General features: G+C 42.1%; 1 protein-coding gene across 2 annotated transcripts in view; it reads right to left on the bottom strand.

The window, feature by feature from the left end:
- Positions 1–674: 674 nt before the first annotated feature.
- The window catches only part of LOC135221514 (uncharacterized), a 37,076-nt gene continuing 25,652 nt past the window's right edge, over positions 675–12,098 (bottom strand). For both annotated transcript variants that reach the window (XM_064259246.1, XM_064259247.1), the window contains exon 3: positions 675–1,368. The gene's annotated coding sequence lies outside the window, so the exon portion shown is untranslated. The remainder of the gene's footprint in view (positions 1,369–12,098) is intronic.

Here is a 12,098-nt window from a genome sequence, read left to right as displayed (position 1 = left end):
GATATAGCTTAGCTGATAAGAACTTTTGTAACTCAATCTTTGCCAAAAAACAATCTGGACATAGGCTGATGTGAAATCTTCAAGACTCATGCAAGTGCCACAAGCATCAATAGAAAGACTGCTTTAGTGTTTCATACCAAATATGTAATTACCAAAAATATTTTTGGCTTGATTTTATGTCCTATTTGCACTGATGTAATAAAAGACTTTAGTTGTTGTAACATCTGCCTTGTACTGATATGATTCTGAACTAGAGTTCTCAACATACTTGAGATAAAATGTCAGGTCTCTGGGTTATAGCGTTAAATGAACAATATTCAAGGACATCTTAAGACAAGCATGTCACAAACAAGAAAAAGATAAAAAGATACCTAGTGTGGTAATACTACATAAGTCAGCTACAAAAGCCTAATATAGAGTGTTCATATAATTTCTACCATGAATATATGGTAATGCTCCAGTTTGATTGTCCTGATTCTCACCATGGTGGTGGTACTGTTGCAGTCTTCCCAAGTGATCAATACCATGAATATTGTTTATATGATATGGGTGCAAAGCAGCTCTAGTATCATATGGGATATTGCCATGATGGTACAGTTGTGCTGCTCTCATCTGTTCACTCTCAATGAATTCTGTGTTTGAAAGATGATGACTGCTGTTCTCATATTGTGCTGATGATACAAATGAGGTGGCACCAGGATGAACCTCATTACGAATATCTCTGTGATGTAGTTGCTGAACCTTGTCAGGTTGACAAACATCTTGAACAGGAGTGTGATGGTAGTCTTCTGATATTTCACTGCGACGATCATCCCTCATATTTTGAGTAACATTACGATGGTGAATTTGGTTATGATGCTGATCAGGCATTTCATGTGGTAAAAGGTACGACTCTTGTTTAATTTCTTGTTTTTCAGGTAACTCGTGGGGTAAAAGATATGTGTCCTGCTTTGTTCCTTGTGCAACTTTTGAATTAGGGCTCATAGTTTGGTGTGGTTCTTGTATTTCATGTGATAAAATATAATTTTCCTGTTTTTCTACCTGCCCAATGCTTGAGCAATTTCTCATACCAGGATGTTGCTGTTCGGGCATTTCATGTGGTAATAAGTAAGTTTTTTGGTTTGTGTCTTGTACATCTTCACGGTGCTGACCTGCTTCTGGTTCTTTATCTGGTATCTCATGTGGAAGAAGGTAAGTTTCATTTGTAACTTTAGGAGGAGAACCTACAACTGTCTCTTTATCTGGTATTTCATGGGGTAAAAGGTAAGTTTCTTCATTAAAAGACTGTCCTTTTGGCAGATTCTCAAGTGAATCAGCAGGAACCAGATCCCCTTGCTGACTCTCCATTGCTGCTATATGTTGCGTTTGCTAAAGAAAGAAACAGAAAAGTTATAATTCTACATAACAACACAACTTTTGCAACAATACAGTATGAATGGTTATTAAAAATAAACTCAACTGCTAGCGATTACACTAAATTTAAACTTTTTCTCTTTGATTATCCATCTTAAGGAAATTCAGCAAAGATTTTTCATTTCCCAATGTATAGACAAGGAAATCAGAAAATAAGGTTAACATTACAAATAAGTAGTACTTATATCCCAGAAACAATTACATATTGTTGACTTAGCATCCCAGGAATGGAGTGAATTTCTACTGTCAAAGTATTTAAAGTTGTTCTCAAGACCTTACTAATGATAAAGCGTCTTGACAAACTCTGTGGTTAACTTACTGAAGGTCATGATTGTTTTGTGAATGTTGAAGTGACTGCTTTATGCTTAATAAGTATGTAACAGTAACTCAAATGAAGCTTCAGCTTACAACTTGACATTTGCATGAACAAAAAACACTGGTATGTGCTTTTAGATTAGTCATTTGTACAAAACGAAAATGACTGGAAGTTTTACTTCTAGATAAGTCATTTCTTATATTAAAACGAAAAATGAACTAGTCTGGTATTTTTAGCTAAGATAATATTGACTGACATCTAAAATAATAATGAACATAATAGAACATTCAATACAATCATAAAACTATGTTTTATATAAATTTTCATAATAAAATTTATTATTTGGATACTTACCTACTGTTAAATTTAGCTTTATCTCTCCGCCGATTAGGAAAGTTGACATTCAAACAAAAACTTGAATGGCTGCCTGGATGACTGTCTAGTTTACCTGTTCTCCACCAGGTGTGTTTCGAGTGTTTTAGCTCGTCAGAATTCTCCTTGACAGTCCACTAAGTTGTGGGGAGGCTGGGTGGGTCCACTTTAACAGTAGGTAAGTATCTAAATAATAAATTTTATTATGAAAATTTATATTATTTAAGATGAATCTTACCTATTGTTAAATTTAGCTGATTCCCACATTAAGAAGAGGATGTTGGGTAGTGCAGCTAGACAAAATTTCGCTCAGCCATTCAAGCTAAAGGTTTCTTGTACGAAACCCAAAACATTCTCACCTGATCTGGAATCCTTGGTGGATTTTACTACCACCAGAAGTTGGATTCCATTCAGGGAGCAAGGTTCTCATACGTATGCAGCAAAGAGCAGCCTTACTGATAAAACCGCTTCAATTCAGCCAGCATGAAATGCAAGTGGTATGAGGGACCTCTGTGTTTGGGGTCCAAAAGCCCTATCAAATGACAGTCACTTAAAATAAATACCTTTAGGATATAAAGGTACACTCCTATTCAAAATTTGTATCTTCACGCTCCTCAAAATATTAAAACCTGTGATTTAAACAAAAGAACTTAAAGAATTGTTCTTTTTTTCAGTTCAGGAAAAGACAACCCACTGCTAGTAGCAGATTAAGGGCTTTACTGTTTTCAAACACAATTCTGTATACTTTAGGTAGTGATCGGGTAAAAACCGAATTGTACCTCTACTGTGTCACATCAATCCTATTCTGGAGCGACAAATTGACTTAACACTAATGAAGTTGCAACTGCTGCTCACATTATGAATGTTTACTTTCAATAAAGGTAGAAGATATGGAGCTAGTTCTCATGCACTAGTCTATCCAATATGTCACAGAAGCCCTTGAGTTCCTTGACAAAGTTTCTAAAAAATCACAACACAAAAGGTTAACTTTGCCTCTTCCAGGCTTAACCTTCACAAATACATTCAAGGTTTTCTAAAACCTCAAAACAAAAGTTAACTTTGCCTTCAAGTTTACCCCTTGGCAAAGGCATTATAAGTTTCTAAAAATCACAACACAAAAGGTTAACTTTACCTCTACCAGGGTTAACCTTCACAAATACATTCTAGGTTTTCTAAAACCCCAAAACAAAAGTTAACTTTGCCTTCAAGCTTAACCATTGGCAAAGACAGCTAGGTATTCTAAAACTACAAAACAAAAGGTTGATTTTTGCCTCTTCCAAGCTTAACCTTTAACAACATCTGTTTCTTAAAACCACAAAACCAAAGCTTAACTTTGCCTCTTCCAGCATTTACCTAAAGACAAAGATGTTCAAGGTTTCTAAAAGGATCATAAAATAGTTCTAGGTTTAACCTTTAAATTTAAATGCCCCCAACAGGATAGAGAAGTTTCCTCTTCTTCCCCACTAAGGGGTTACATTGGAATTCTTACAGGGCACATTCCCTTTACACCAGCTTAAAGAAGGGTGCTGACAATAAATTTACTTATTAATCACTGTTAGTGCTAAATAAAAGGCCTTACAGTAAATTCAGATAAAGTTTAGACCCGCATCTAAACTAGAGAGAGAGACTGATATGGAGATGAAGGGGCTTCAATCTCAACACCTTACAGTGCTGGTCCTCAACAAGATCTAAAAGTACTTGATGCAATACCAAGGAAAGTACGTATGGAACGATAACTTTGGAAGTAGACAGTGAAAAGTCTTATCTCCTCTAAACAGAAAACATTGACATCTACAAGGATCCAGGTGCTGAAAATTCCTCTAGAATGCCACCCTCAGCAATACACAGACCAGTACTTCTGACCCCAGGCCATGGCAGTTTTAAATTTAGGACAGATCCTATGATAACTTGAAAATCTTATTATTGGGAGGGGACATTCTAACATCTCCAAGCAGTTAAGGAGATGCCTAAGTTAATGGAACTGTATGGAATCGTGGAATGGAATATGTGATTTTGGCATAAAGCCAAGCACTGGGACCCATAGAGTCATTCAGTGCTAAGTAAGGCATTGTGTAGTAGAGTTGATTTCTTCTCAACGGAAGAATGAGACATCTACCGAGAACATTAGAAATTTTGAAAATCATTTGCCCTGAGGCTACAAGGGCTCTACAGGAGACACTAAGCTATTCTTGAACTTGAAATTGCTCAATAGTATTCTGAGTAGATACGAGAGGCAGGCCTATGAGTCTGAATTAGGCAAAATTTAAGGAAACATCCACTGCTCAAGCCTGACGGCCAACAAAGTAGTAGTAATCATTTGGATGCCCCTGTTCATCTACATACTAGCAAGGTCTAAATAGCACTCCTTAAATCCACACGAAGTGCCAAACTTACGGATGTAAAGGCCCTTGTAGGCAGTTGTTCTTCCTGAATCCCCAATTGCTTAAACACTGTCCTTCCACAGAATGAATGATCAAACCAATATGTTGTTTCATTTCACTCAAAGCAGCAAACTTCCCACAAAGACTTTGTTTCTGACCGGGAATAAAACTGCTAAGCATCCTGACGTCTTTCCACTGCCCTGACACTAGTTAAACTCTGTGCTGCATGACAGAGGGAAAAGACCAAAACCTGGACTTACGTTAAAGAACAAAATGGACGCTTCTAGGTTACAGAGTCCCTCCTACAGTCCTGGAGCCAAAGTTGGTTCTAGATTACTTACAAATTTAATGAACTTTTTGTAAGTCGTAATTCTTATGCTGAAACTGTACATTAATTGAGCACGATTATCTGAAAATATCCTGTGAGGCCATGTTTCCTAATGAGGAAAAGCCCTTACCATATAAGAAGTTTCCTTCAGGCCTAAAATTCGTCAAGCAGCAGATGGCTATTCATCTTGACCGACAAGCATGCATCATTAAGTATCATCCTCACATCACTAGATAAGAATGGGGATATAGAGAATTAACAATATAATGCATAGAGATTGGGCCAGAAGCAGCAACAGGTACTTGGCCTTTGGAATACTGTTGACAGAGTTGGCCAACTTGAATCACTGATTCAGTAGAAGTGTTTTGCTCCTAAAGTCAACACCATCCACCAATGGGCAACAAGTCCCTGACATAACTTATAGAGGACTGCACACTAACCCAAACAAAGTGGACAGAACAGCAATACCTTCTAGTAAAAACATCTTGAAGGAACTTGCATGACTGTGGATGTATTGGTAAGTGGAATACATTCTGCATGTGTACCACAAGTCTGACTGTTCTTTGGAAAGGCACTAAAACCATGCTAGAAAACCAACAAGTATGTGGGCAGACACTTCCTGTTATTCAGTCTCCAAACGTCCAAGAATATCTCCAATTACCTATGGAGCTTGTCCTAAAAAATTACCCTTGGATCATCATTCCCTCCATATAAAATCTCCTACTAAAAAGAGACTTATGAGAGATTTTTGCTGAAGACAAAGGAAGCTATATGCGGGAGATTAAACCGGAGGATGACCAAAAAAGAATCACAACTGCCCTTCACTGTCTCCACCAGTAACGTACTGGTCCCAAGTCTCTCCATGCAAGTTAGGAGGTTGCAACTGTCCATATCCCAGAACCTGAGTCTGCACTTATCCCTGAAAGGTATAAAACAAGACTATCAATAGATAATCCCTTATCACCTTAAACCGAATTGCATAATCAGACAGGAAGCGAAAGTGTTCTCACTTCTTCCAAACCAAGCAAGTATAAGCATGAGGATATTACCCTCCAGCATCAGAAAATGAGTTACTTGTTTTGCTTGCTAAAACTCCCGCTGCAACAAAACCCTAAGCTGGCTACACAAACTCGCTGGGTTGGCGTCTCCACTTCTCTAAGCAGTCGCAGAGGTGAGACAACGTAGCTAAAAGGTAATAACACAAGCTAGACTGAAAATTCCATCAGCATGTCTGCAGTCTCAAGTTCCTTTCCCCACAGGAAAGAAAAAGAAAGCGAACCTCCTACTAAAGATGGTTAACAGACCAATAAGCGTTGTACAGCAAGAGGTGGCCTTCAGCTCTCTGCAACTTTAAAAGCCACAAGACAACAAGCCAAGGCAGACCCAAAGGGAGATATGTGCGTCCGAGGATGAGAAAAGTTAAGAAATACTCTCTAATTGGAGAAAGCATTGGTTCTCTTCTCTAATATTTAGAGGGCGCCGAAATACACTAAGACATTTAAGACATATGCTTTACGTGGCCTCCTTCCTCAACAAAATGATACAGGAAGGCGTAGTGTCGCAACAAACGCCGACCAGCCAGAACAAGTTCCTCAAACTCCATTCAAACTCTTCTTCCGTCAGCGGGCGACGGGAGGAGACAGCTGGCGACAGGAGGTAAACAAAAGAGCTTAAAGGATTGCTCTTTCTCTGCAACCCTTGGTAACAAAAAGCGACACTTGTCAATAAGAGGTGACAGCAGCTGAGTGCTGTATCGCATCCACCCTGACTCAATGAGAGGAAGACGGTTTTAAGCGACTCAGGACTCGGCCAAGTCCCCATGAGTCAACTGCATTCACACGAGTCAACAACATCCGCAGTCCGCACGAGTCAACTGAGGGAAGGAGAACGAGGCGCCAGAAGAGAGAGGCGGTGGGAGAGGTAGTTACAACGACTCTCCCGCCTCATCTGAAAGCAATCGTACATACTTGAAAGCATTCCTATATGAAACTATGTTAGAAATCTCTGAAACTAGAATCTCTAACTTGGTGAGAACTTCGATACTACAAGACAGTGTATACTTGAAAAGAGAACATTAAACAAGGCGGTGGGGTAGTAAGAGATTTGCCGATAGCTGAAGAGGAAGCAAGCAAAGAACGATCACAAGCAATGAAGAAAAACGAACATGCTAGCAGACGAGAATTTAGAATGACCCATACATGAGAGAGATAAACAGTCAACTGAGTCGACATATTTAAATGTGTAAAACTCGCTACAGATACGTTATCATCTCAATAAAATATCTATACCTATATTGTATATTATTAAATCTATGCATGCTAACACCTCAAACTAGGTGTTGAAGATGACAGAATGCGCCTACAGAGCAAACATTAACACTTACTGAAGCGGCCCTTATGCGAACACTTTAACAGTCCTAGGCATATGCGAATGCTTCAACGGTCCTAGGAAATCTCTTTAATGGTCATTTGGTGAACGCTTTAAACCAGATTCAGACCATGAAAAGGGCGAAGTAGATAGGAGGGCACAGAATACCATCGTCTCGAGAACTGACCCGGTTCCCTGGCAGCGGACACTACCAACTGTCGCAGGGCAGTCCTAGGTTCGGGCTACGTACAGACGAGGGCACCAACACCTTACTTCTAACAGGGAATGCGAAAAAGAGCGCACACTATGGAGGGATTCGGAACGTTCCCGTCACAAACTCATTTCAACTGTTATTAGAACTAAAATGTTATTGTCATGATACAATAAAGTTTGTTCATACTTACCTGGCAGATATATATATAGCTGTATTCTCTGACGTCCGACAGAATTTCAAAACTCCCGGCACACGCAGTGGGCGGCCAGGTGTTTAGTACCCATTCCCGCCGCTGGGAGGCGGATATCAGGAACCATTCCCATTTTCTATTCAGATTTTTCAGACCACTGTCCCCTGAGGGGAGGTGGGTGGGTACTTAATTATATATATCTGCCAGGTAAGTATGAACAAACTTTATTGTATCATGACAATAACATTTTGTTCATGAAACTTACCTGTCAGATATATATATAGCTGAATCCCACCATTGGAGGTGGGTAGGGACAGAATAGAAGGATTTTAGGAAACAAATTACATGCAGATGATTGACATCTTGGTTCCTTACCTGTTAGCATAGCTGACTTCGTGATTACTGTCACCCAAGTCTGCTTCTGCTTTACTAGAGTCTCCAGCAAGGTAGTGACCTATATAGCTGGTGAGTTCTAGATGATCTGTCAACGGGAGCGTGACCACAATGTGACTAGACCATATTGACCATACTGTAAGGGCAATGAAGCTAAAAACCACCACCTGACCTAACCTATCGAAGTTAGTCCCATAACTTCTAGGCTAAAGAAAGGGAAAGCGCCTCAAGCGACCAACCCTTCAACCATAAACCAACACCATAAAATCAAAAGCACACCTATCCCTTTTCTATAGGATAGGATTCGTGCTGCTTCCTGCCCCCAATAACATTTCTGCGGATATGTATGGTCCTAGCGACTCGCAGTTCTCATATGCCGTCTTCACATCCCGCAGGTAATGTGAAGCGAACAGAGAGTTGCTTCGCCAAAAAGTAGCACTAATGATATCGCTGAGTGCCATATTCTTTTGAAATGCCATTGAGGTTGCGACAGCTCTCACCTCATGGGCTTTTATTTTCAAAAGTTTCAGATCACCATCCGGGCAGGACGCATGGGCCTCCCTTATGGTGCTTCGTAAAAAGAATGCCAGTGCATTCTTCGACATAGGAAAGTCGGGTCTCTTAACAGAGCACCATAGATTTTCAGAAGGACCCCGACAGTCTTTAATCTTTTGCAAATAAAATTTGAGAGCCCTGACAGGGCACAGGACTCTCTCTGGCTCTTGACCGATGAACCCCTTGATTTCAAAGGTTTTCGGTCAGGGGTTAGATGGGTTCTCATTCTTAGCTAAGAAATTAGGATTCAGGGAGCACACTGCACTGTGTCCTCTGAAACCCACATATTTACTCATTGCTTGAATTTCACTAACCCTTTTTGCCGTGGCAAGAGCAGTTAGGAAAATAGCCTTCCTTGTAGTGTCTTTCAACGAGGCAGCATGCAGAGGTTCAAACGGAGCTGACATCAAGAACCTTAGAACTACGTCAAGGTTCCATGATGGGACCTTCGGTTGTGGTACTTTAGTTGTTTCAAACGATCTCAAAAGATCGTGAAGGTCTTTATCATTTGTCAGGTCTAACCCTCTGTGACGGAAGACAGCTGACAGCATACTTTTATATCCTTTTATTGTCGGCACTGCAAGTCTGTCCACATTTCTCAAATGCAGGAGAAAATCAGCGATTTGGTTCACAGAGGTCGTGGAGGAGGAAATACCTTTCTTCCTACACCACCTCCTGAAGACAGCCCACTTCGATTGATAAACCGCTCGAGAGGAAGCTCTCCTCGCATTGGCAATAGCCTCTGCCACTGGTCTTGAAAAACCTCTCGCTCTGGCCAACTTCTTGATAGTCTGAACGCAGTCAGACTCAGAGCGGAGAGGTTTCCGTGGTACCTCTCGACGTGGGGCTGTTTGAGAAGATCTACTCTCTCTGGCAGGGTTCTTGGGAAGTTTACCAGCAGAGACATCACCTCCGTGAACCAATCGCTTGAGGGCCAAAAGGGGGCGATCAGAGTCATTCTCGCTCCTGGAGATGCCGCAAACTTCCTTATTACCTCTCCTAAAAGTTTGAACGGGGGAAAGGTAAATGTCCATCCCCGTCCAGTCCCATAGGATGGCATCTATCGCTATTGCTTCCGGGTCGAGAACTGGAGAGCAATAAATCGGAAGCCTCTTCGTTTTCGAGGTTGCGAAGAGGTCGACTAGCGGTCGTCCCCACAACTTCCATAGTTCTTGGCAAACCTCTAGATGTAGGGTCCATTCTGTGGGAAGCATCTGATGTTGACGGCTTAAAAGATCCGCTCGAACATTTTGTATTCCTGAAATGAACCTTGTTAGGATCACTATGCTTCGAGCTTTCGCCCATAGAAGGATGTCTCTCGCTACCATGAACAGTGATCGAGAGTGTGTCCCCCCCTGCTTTTTGATGTAAGCAAGAGCCGTAGTGTTGTCCGAGTTGATCTGGACAACTCGGCCCACCAATCGTTCTTCGAAGAATTGAATAGCATACCGAATGGCCTCCAACTCTTTTAAGTTTATGTGCCAGGACCTCTGTTCCCCTCTCCAGAGGCCTGACACTTCCTCCTTGCCTAGTGTTGCTCCCCAGCCCACCATGGAGGCGTCTGAGAACAACACTAGGTCGGGGCTCAAAAGGTTGAGGGACAGTCCTTCCGAAAGTTTGATTGGATCTTGCCACCACTTCAGTTGATCCTTGACCGCTTGTGAGATCACCAAAGTCGAGTCTAGATTCTGTTTGTCCTTCCAGTTTTCTGCCAGAAAAAACTGGAGTGGCCTGAGGTGCAACCTCCTTAGGGAAACAAACTTCTCCAGGGAAGAAATGGTTCCCAGCAGACTCATCCATTCCTTCGCCGAGCATGTTTCTTTCCCTAAGAAAGCTGACACTTTTTCTAAGCATTTCTGCTGACGTTCCTTTGATGGAAAAGCTTGAAAAGCCGCTGAATCCATCTGAATCCCCAGATACACGATGGACTGCGTGGGGATCAGATGGGACTTCTCGTAATTGACTATTAGGCCCAGGGCCTTCGTCAGCTGCAATGTCGTTTGAAGGTCCTCCAGGCACCTTGACTCTGAAGATGACCTGATTAGCCAGTCGTCCAGGTAGAGCGAGACTCTTATCTTCGATAGGTGAAGCCATTTTGCTACATTCCGCATGAGAAAGTGAAAACCATCGGTGCCGTACTCAGACAAAAGCAAAGAGCCCTGGAACTGGAAGACCTGCCCTTTTAAGACGAACCTCAGGAACTTCCTTGATTGAGGATGAATCAGGACGTGGAAATAAGCGTCTTGGAGGTCCAATGACACCATCCAATCCCCTGGTCTCAAGGCCCCTAACACAGACTGAGATGTTTCCATCCTGAAATTTTCCTTCCTCACAAAAAGGTTCAGTCTGCTGACGTCTAGGACAGGTCTCCATCCCCCAGACTGCTTCGGAACCAGGAATAACCTGTTGCAGAAGCCTGGGGAATCCAACATCAGGACTTCTTCTACGGCTTTCTTTTCTAACATTTGGTCTAGAAGGTCGAGCAAAATCTGTTGCTTCTCTGGCTGGTATGCGGGCGACAGGTCTATTGGCTTCGTGCTCAAAGGAGGCGCAGAGAGGAAATGGATCTTGTATCCTCTCTCAATCACATCTAGGGACCAGGTGTCTGACCCTATCATCCTCCATGCCTGAGCAAACAAGGTGAGTCTCGCACCGACAGGTGCCTGAAGGGCAGAAATGTCAATTTTTTCCTCTCTTAATTGAAGAGGCCTTGCCTCTAAAGGACCCCCTTCCTCTCGAAAAACCTCTAGAGGAAGGTGCTCCACGAAAGGGCTTAAATTTCTTCTTGGGGGCTTGCGCGGTTGAAGTAGAAGCCTGGGGAGTAGGGCGTCTGGAAGACTGAGTCAGGAGGTCCTGCGTTGCTTTCTCCTGCAAATTAACCGACAGATCCTTAATCATGGACTGCGGAAATAGATGTGTAGAGAAGGGGGCGAACAATAATTCTGCCTTCTGCGCAGGAGAAACCCCTTTCGCCGCAAAACTGCAATAGAGAGCTCTCTTTTTTAGCAGTCCGGTAGCAAAATGAGATGCTAATTCATCAGAGCCATCCCTTACTGCTCTATCCATGCAAGTCAGCACACTTGAAAGTTCTTCCAAAGAAATAGTCTTGACTTCTAGATAGTAAATCCAAGGCCCCCAAGCACCAATCCAAGAAGTTAAACATTTCCAGCATCTTAAATATTCCCTTGAGATGATGATCTGTTTCTGACATCGTCCAAGAAATCTTCGCTGATGATAAATAAGACCTCCTCGGAGCGCCCACTAAATTTGCGAAATCGCCTTGAGAAGAAGACGGCGCTTTCAATCCTGCCTCTTCTCCCATTTCGTACCAGATCCCCGCTCTCCCGCTCAGTCTAGATGGGGGAAGAGCAAAAGAAGTCTTCCCTTTAGCCTTCCTTGAGTCCATCCAATCCTGAATTCTCTTAAACGCTCTCTTCGCAGAGAGCGAAGTGGCCATTTTAACGAAGCCAGGCGCCTTCCTGGCCTTCGATGAGGCTAATTGTGAAGGGGGAGAGCAAGGAACGGGCGCTTGAAAATTATCTGGGAACAAGTTCTTAAGAAGGTTCGTT

The sequence above is a fragment of the Macrobrachium nipponense genome, chromosome 2, assembly GCF_015104395.2.
Source record: "Macrobrachium nipponense isolate FS-2020 chromosome 2, ASM1510439v2, whole genome shotgun sequence".
Classification (NCBI taxonomy): Eukaryota; Metazoa; Arthropoda; class Malacostraca; order Decapoda; family Palaemonidae; genus Macrobrachium; species Macrobrachium nipponense.
This window is presented reverse-complemented; position numbering and strand designations above follow the sequence as displayed.